The sequence below is a fragment of the Salvelinus fontinalis genome, chromosome 7 (genome assembly GCF_029448725.1).
Source record: "Salvelinus fontinalis isolate EN_2023a chromosome 7, ASM2944872v1, whole genome shotgun sequence".
Taxonomy (NCBI): domain Eukaryota; kingdom Metazoa; phylum Chordata; class Actinopteri; order Salmoniformes; family Salmonidae; genus Salvelinus; species Salvelinus fontinalis.
In genome coordinates, this window is record NC_074671.1 from 15360145 (window position 1) to 15368218 (window position 8074).

Consider the following 8074-nt stretch of genomic DNA (forward strand, 5'->3'; position numbering starts at 1 on the left):
ATTCCTTGGTTATAGTAAGCAGTAAACATCTATTGTTTCAGCCTGGGCAGGGGATTGTACACATAAAAGTGCCATCTAGACTATTTTAAAGTAGAGTCCCAGTGGTAAACATTTTCACAGAGTAGAAGTCCATAGTGCCCCTCAGGAGGAGGCCATACTCAGAAGGGTCCCTCAGGTGGAGTCCATACTCAGAAGGGTCCTTTGGTGGAGTCCATACTCAGAAGGGCCCCTCAGGTGGAGTCCATACTCTGTAGAGTCCCAGCAGTATAGGGTCCCTCAAGAGGAGTTATAGTCAGTAGGGTCCCTCATGAGGAGTTATAGTAAATAGGGTCCCAGCAGTATGATCAGTAGGGTCCCTCAGGAGGAGTTAAAGTCAGTAGGGTCCCAGCAGTATACTCAGTAGGGTCCCTCATGAGGAGCTATAGTAAATAGGGTCCCAGCAGTATGATCAATAGGGTCCCTCAGGAGGAGTTATAGTCAATAGGGTCCCAGCAGTATGATCAGTAGGGTCCCTCAGGAGGAGTTATAGTCAGAAGGGTCCCTGCAGTATGATCAGTAGGGTCCCTCAGGAGGAGTTATAGTCAGTAGGGTCCCAGCAGTATACTCAGTAGGGTCCCTCAGGAGGAGTTATACTCAGTAGGGACCCTCAGGAGGAGTTATAGTCAATAGGGTCCCAGCAGTATTCCTCAGTATGGTCCCTCAGGAGGAGTTATAGTAAATAGGGTCCCAGCAGTATACTCAGTAGGGTCCCTCAGGAGGAGTTATTGTCAGTAGGGCCCCTCAGGAGGAGTTATAGTCAATAGGGTCCCAGCAGTATACTCAGTATGGTCCCTCAGGAGGAGTTATAGTAAATAGGGTCCCAGCAGTATGATCAGTAGGGTCCCTCAGGAGGAGTTAAAGTCAGTAGGGTCCCAGCAGTATACTCAGTAGGGTCCCTCAGGAGGAGTTATTGTCAGTAGGGCCCCTCAGGAGGAGTTATAGTCAGTAGGGTCCCAGCATTATGATCAGTAGGGTCCCTCAGGAGGAGTTATAGTCAGTAGGGTCCCAGCAGTATACTCAGTAGGGTCCCTCAGGAGGAGTTATACTCAGTAGGGTCCCTCAGGAGGAGTTATAGTCAATAGGGTCCCAGCAGTATTCCTCAGTAGGGTCCCTCAGGAGGAGTTATAGCCAATAGGGTCCCAGCAGTATACTCAGTATGGTCCCTCAGGAGGAGTTATAGTCAGTAGGGCCCTAGCAGTATACTCAGTAGGGTCCCTCAGGAGGAGTTATAGTCAGTAGGGTCCCAGCATTATGATCAGTAGGGTCCCTCAGGAGGAGTTATAGTCAATAGGGTCCCAGCAGTATACTCAGTAGGGTCCCTCAGGAGGAGTTATACTCAGTAGGGTCCCTCAGGAGGAGTTATAGTCAATAGGGTCCCAGCAGTATTCCTCAGTAGGGTCCCTCAGGAGGAGTTATAGTCAATAGGGTCCCAGCAGTATACTCAGTAGGTTCCCTCAGGAGGAGTTATAGTCAGTAGGGCCCTAGCAGTATACTCAGTAGGGTCCCTCAGGAGGAGTTATAGTCAGTAGGGTCCCAGCAGTATACTCAGTAGGGTCCCTCAGGAAGAGTTATAGTCAGTAGGGTCCCAGCAGTATACTCAGTAGGGTCCCTCAGGAGGAGTTATAGTCAGTAGGGTCCCTCAGGAGGAGTTATAGTCAGTAGGGTCCCAGCAGTATACTCAGTAGGGTCCCTCAGGAGGAGTTATAGTTAGTAGGGTCCCAGCAGTATACTCAGTAGGGTCCCTCAGGAAGAGGCCATACTCAAAAGGGTCCCTCAGGTGGAGTCCATACTCAGAAGGGTCCCTTGGTGGAGTCCATACTCAGAAGGGTCCCTTGGTGGAGTCCATACTCAGAAGGGCCCCTCAGGTGGAGTCCATACTCTGTAGAGTCCCAGTATAGGGTCCCTCAAGAGGAGTTATAGTCAGTAGGGTCCCTTATGAGGAGTTATAGTGAATAGGGTCCCAGCAGTATGATCAGTAGGGTCCCTCAGGATGAGTTAAAGTCAGTAGGGTCCCAGCAGTATACTCTGTAGGGTCCCTCATGAGGAGTTAAAGTCAGTAGGGTCCCAGCAGTATACTCAGTAGGGTCCCTCAGGAGGAGTTATTGTCAGTAGGGACCCTCAGGAGGAGTTATAGTCAGTAGGGTCCCAGCATTATGATCAGTAGGGTCCCTCAGGAGGAGTTATAGTCAGTAGGGTCCCAGCAGTATACTCAGTATGGTCCCTCAGGAGGAGTTATAGTAAATAGGGTCCCAGCAGTATGATCAGTAGGGTCCCTCAGGAGGAGTTATACTCAGTAGGGTCCCTCAGGAGGAGTTATAGTCAATAGGGTCCCAGCAGTATTCCTCAGTAGGGTCCCTCAGGAGGAGTTATAGTCAATAGGGTCCCAGCAGTATACTCAGTATGGTCCCTCAGGAGGAGTTATAGTCAGTAGGGCCCTAGCAGTATACTCAGTAGGGTCCCTCAGGAGGAGTTATAGTCAGTAGGGTCCCAGCAGTATACTCAGTAGGGTCCCTCAGGAAGAGTTATAGTCAGTAGGGTCCCAGCAGTATACTCAGTAGGGTCCCTCAGGAGGAGTTATAGTCAGTAGGGTCCCTCAGGAGGAGTTATAGTCAGTAGGGTCCCAGCAGTATACTCAGTAGGGTCCCTCAGGAGGAGTTATAGTCAGTAGGGTCCCAGCAGTATACTCAGTAGGGTCCCAGCAGTATACTCAGTAGGGTCCCTCAGGAGGAGTTATACTCAGTAGGGTCCCTCAGGAAGAGTTATAGTCAGTAGGGTCCCAGCAGTATACTCAGTAGGGTCCCTCAGGAGGAGTTATAGTCAGTAGGGTCCCAGCAGTATACTCAGTAGGGTCCCTCAGGAAGAGGCCATACTCAAAAGGGTCCCTCAGGTGGAGTCCATACTCAGAAGGGTCCCTTGGTGGAGTCCATACTCAGAAGGGCCCCTCAGGTGGAGTCCATACTCTGTAGAGTCCCAGCAGTATAGGGTCCCTCAAGAGGAGTTATAGTCAGTAGGGTCCCTCATGAGGAGTTATAGTGAATAGGGTCCCAGCAGTATGATCAGTAGGGCCCCTCAGGATGAGTTATTGTCAGTAGGGACCCTCAGGAGGAGTTATAGTCAGTAGGGTCCCAGCATTATGATCAGTAGGGTCCCTCAGGAGGAGTTATAGTCAGTAGGGTCCCAGCAGTATACTCAGTATGGTCCCTCAGGAGGAGTTATACTCAGTAGGGTCCCTCAGGAGGAGTTATAGTCAATAGTGTCCCAGCAGTATTCCTCAGTAGGGTCCCTCAGGAGGAGTTATAGTCAATAGGGTCCCAGCAGTATACTCAGTAGGGTCCCTCAGGAGGAGTTATAGTCAGTAGGGCCCTAGCAGTATACTCAGTAGGGTCCCTCAGGAGGAGTTATAGTCAGGAGGGTCCCAGCAGTATATTCAGTAGGGTCCCTCAGGAGGAGTTATAGTCAGTAGGATTCCAGTAGTATGCTCAATAGGGTCCCTCAGGAGGAGTTATAGTCAGTAGGGTCCCTCAGGAGGAGTTATAGTCAGTAGGGTCCCAGCAGTATACTCAGTAGGGTCCCTCAGGAGGAGTTATAGTCAGTAGGGTCCCAGCAGTATACTCAGTAGGGTCCCTCAGGAGGAGTTATAGTCAATAGGGTCCCAGCAGTATACTCAGTAGGGTCCCTCAGGAAGAGTTATAGTCAGTAGGGTCCCAGCAGTATACTCAGTAGGGTCCCTCAGGAGGAGTTATAGTCAGTAGGGTCCCAGCAGTATACTCAGTAGGGTCCCTCAGGAGGAGTTATAGTCAGTAGGGTCCCAGCAGTATATTCAGTAGGGTCCCTCAGGAGGAGTTATAGTCAGTAGGATTCCAGTAGTATGCTCAATAGGGTCCCTCAGGAAGAGTTATAGTCAGTAGGGTCCCAGCAGTATACTCAGTAGGGTCCCTCAGGAGGAGTTATAGTCAGTAGGGTCCCTCAGGAGGAGTTATAGTCAGTAGGGTCCCTCAGGAGGAGTTATAGTCAGTAGGTTCCCAGCAGTATACTCAGTAGGGTCTCTCAGGAGGAGTTATAGTCAATAGGGTCCCAGCAGTATACTCAGTAGGGTCCCTCAGGAGGAGTTATAGTCAGTAGGGTACCAGCAGTATACTCAGTAGGGTCCCTCAGGAAGAGTTATAGTCAGTAGGGTCCCAGCAGTATACTCAGTAGGGTCCCTCAGGAGGAGTTATAGTCAGTAGGTTCCCAGCAGTATACTCAGTAGGGTCCCTCAGGAGGAGTTATAGTCAATAGGGTCCCAGCAGTATACTCAGTAGGGTCCCTCAGGAGGAGTTATAGTCAGTAGGGTCCCAGCAGTATACTCAGTAGGGTCCCTCAGGAGGAGTTATAGTCAGTAGGGTCCCAGCAGTATACTCAGTAGGGTCCCTCAGGAGGAGTTATAGTCAGTAGGGTCCCAGCAGTATACTTAGTAGGGTCCCTAAGGAAGAGTTATAGTCAATAGGGTCCCAGCAGTATACTCAGTAGGGTCCCTCAGGAGGAGTTATAGTCAGTAGGGTCCCTCAGGAGGAGTTATAATCAGTAGGATCCCAGTAGTATGCTCAGTAGGGCCCCTCAGGAGGAGTTATAGTCAGTAGGGTCCCAGCAGTATGCTCAGTAGGTTCCCTCAGGAGGAGTTATACTCAAGTAGATGGTATTAAATAGCAGGTAGGACATAGTGAAGGCCATGCGAGGAGTACGAGTCGATCAAGTAAGTGTTGCTAAGTAGCAGGTCCACGTTCTGCCGCACCAGCCGTTGTCGGTGGAGACGTGTCCCCTCGGTTGGGGGGATCCTCAGGGTTCTGGGGTGGAGTTCCGTGGGAGTTTGACAGATGGGGGAACAGGGTTCGCTCGATGTCATTGCCGTGGAAACAGCGGTCGAAGGCCATGGCCTGGCTGGCGTTATAAGAGGTTGGGAGCTGAATGGAGGGACAGACACGCACACAAAAATAATACATCTTGATACACTGTGTGGATAATATAGAACATACTAGGATATAGAACATAATTTCTCATATCTGAACACTAGAGAGCAGTGTTGTGTAGAGAGAATACTCTCTCAACAAATATCCTGGAAATTGATGACCTATGACCTTTCCTCTATTCAATCGTCTCATCTCCTCTAGCATAGAAAAGTAGTTGACAGCAGCGTATTTTATCACTGACAGGAACACAAACAGGAAGCTGGTCCATAGGTAGATGTCCACCACCTTCACTTTAGGACACCTGAATCACACACACATGCAGTATACACACGCACACACACACACACACACAAACAAACACGCATGCAGGCACGGACGCACGCGCACGCACACACACACACACAATTACACTTACTTGTGGCATGGTGGAGGACACCCCAGTAATGATGGTGGACATGGTCAGCACTGTAGTGATAACTGAAGGAAGAGGACATGTGTGTGTGGGGAGGGGGACAGCAGGTGTGTTAGGACTCACTTCTGTCATCATGAAGTGCTTTGAGAGACTAGTCAAGGATCATATCACCTCTACCTTACCTGACACCCTAGACCCTCTTCAATTTGCTTACAGCCCCAATAGATCCAAAGACGATGCATTCGCCATCGCACTGCACACTGCCCTATCCCTTCTGGACAAGAGTCAGAATGCTGTTCATGAACTATAGCTCAGCATTCAAAACCATAGTACCCTCGAAGTTCATCATTAAGCTCGAGGTCCTGGGTCCGAACCCCGCCCTGTGCAACTGGGTCCTGGACTTCCTGACGGGCCGCTCCCAGGTGGTGAAGGTAGGAAACAACTCTTCACTTCGCTAATCCTCAACACTGCGACCCTACAAGGATGCGTACACAGCCCCCTCTTGTACTCCCTGTTCACCCATGACTGCGTGGCCACGCACGCCTCCAACTCAATCATCAAGTTTGCAGATGACACAACATTAGTAGGCCTGATTACCAACAATGACGAGACATCGTACAGGGAGGAGGTGAGGGCCCTGGGAGTGTGGTGCCAGGAAAATAACCTCTCACCCAACATCAACAAAACCAAGGAGCTGATCGTGGACTTCAGGAAACAGCAGAGGTAGCACCTCCCTATCCACATCTACGGGACCACAGTGGAGAATGTGGAAAGCTTTGAGTTCCTTGGCGTACACATCACTGACAAACTGAAATTGTTCACCCACACAGACAGGGTGGTGAAGAAGGCGTAACAGCACCTCTTCAACCTCAGGAGGCTGAAGAAATTTGTCTTGGCACCTAAAACCCTCACAAACTTTTACAGATGCACAACTGAGAGTATCCTGTCGGGCTGTATGATTGTCTGGTACGGCAACTGCACCGCCCGCAACTGCAGGGCTCTCCAGAAGGTGGTGCGGTCTGCCCAACGCATCACCGGGGGAAAACTACCTGCCCTCCAGGACAACTACACCACCCGATGTCACAGGAAGGCCAAAAAGATAATCGAGGACAACAACCATCCTAGCCACTGCCTGTTCACCCCGCTATCATCTAGAAGGCGAGGTCAGTACAGGTGCATCAAAGCTGGGACCGAGAGACTGAAAAACAACATTCTATCTCAAGGCCTCAAATAGCCATCACTAGCACATTAGAGTCTGCTGCCCTATATACATAGACTTGAAATCACTGGCCGCTTTAATAATGGTACACTAGTCACTTTAATAATGTTTACATATTTTGCATTACTCATCTCATATGAATATACTGTATTCTATCCTATTCTACTGTATCTTAGTCTATGTCGCTCTGACATTGCTCCATTCCTTTACTATAGATTTGTGTGTATTGTTAGATATTATTTGTTAGATATTACTGCACTGTTGGAGCTAGAAACACAAGACCTCTGAGATGCATCTGCTAAACACGTGTATGTGACGAATTACATTTGATTTGATTTGATTTGTCTGGAGATCTCTAAAGAGAGAGGTCTGTGTGGGGGACAGCAGGCGTGTTAGGGTTGGATAGCTCTAATTTTGTATTCATTTATTTAACGAGGCAAGTCAGTTAAGAACAATTTCTTATTTACAATGACGGCCTACACTGGCCAAACCCGGACGACTCTGGGCCAACTGTGCGCTGCCCTATGGGACTCCCAATCACAGCTGGTTGTGATACAGCCTGGAATCGAACTAGGTTGTCTGTAGTGACGCCTCAAGCACTGAGATGCACACCGCTGAGCCAACTCGGGAGCTCCTAAAGGGAGAGGTGTGTGTGTGTATAAACTATTATGTACTGTATTTAGTATGTAGAAGTATAATCATGAGAATTGGTGTGTGTGTGTGTGTGTTTAGCTCTAGCCAGGTGTGTTCAGGGTTGTGTGTCCAGGTGTGTTTGTGCGTGTGTGTGTGTGTTAACCCAGGGAGACGCGTGCAGGCACAGCCCACCTGTCGATTCAGAGGGAGCAGCACCATCGGCAGGCTGGGGAAATAGGTCTGCAGCATGAAGAAGAAGAAGTGTCTCCTCAGGATGAAGTTTATTAACAAGCTGTTACACCAACCTGGAGAGAGACAGAAAGGAAAGGTGATGGAGAGAGAAAGAGAGTGAGAGGATAATGGGGGGAGAGAAAGAAAGAAAGAGGGTAATGCGGTGAGAGAGGGGGAGAGAGAGAGAAAAGTTGAGGGTTTTCTTAAAGAAGCCGTACGTTAGCCTAATAGTTACAAGAGACGAGACACACAAAGAACGCAATACACACACATATAAATACTCAGACAGACCCGTGCTGCTGTAGAAGGCGAGGCCGCTGGAAGGGTGGAACTTCTTGATGAACAACTGAGAGAGAACAATCTCATCTGTCCTCAGAGACTCGTTGCCATTCTTCCAAAACAACATCAGATCATTGTCATTATACGCATCTAGAATGGGGGAGAGAGAAAGTGCGGTGTGTATTTGTGTAACCAATCAATCAACAATCAGATGTTTAGTGTGGGTGAATGTTTATTTATGTAAATATGTGTGTGCATGTCTGTGTTAGTGCACGCACGTGATGTGTGTCTGTGTGTGTGTGTGTGTGTGTGTGT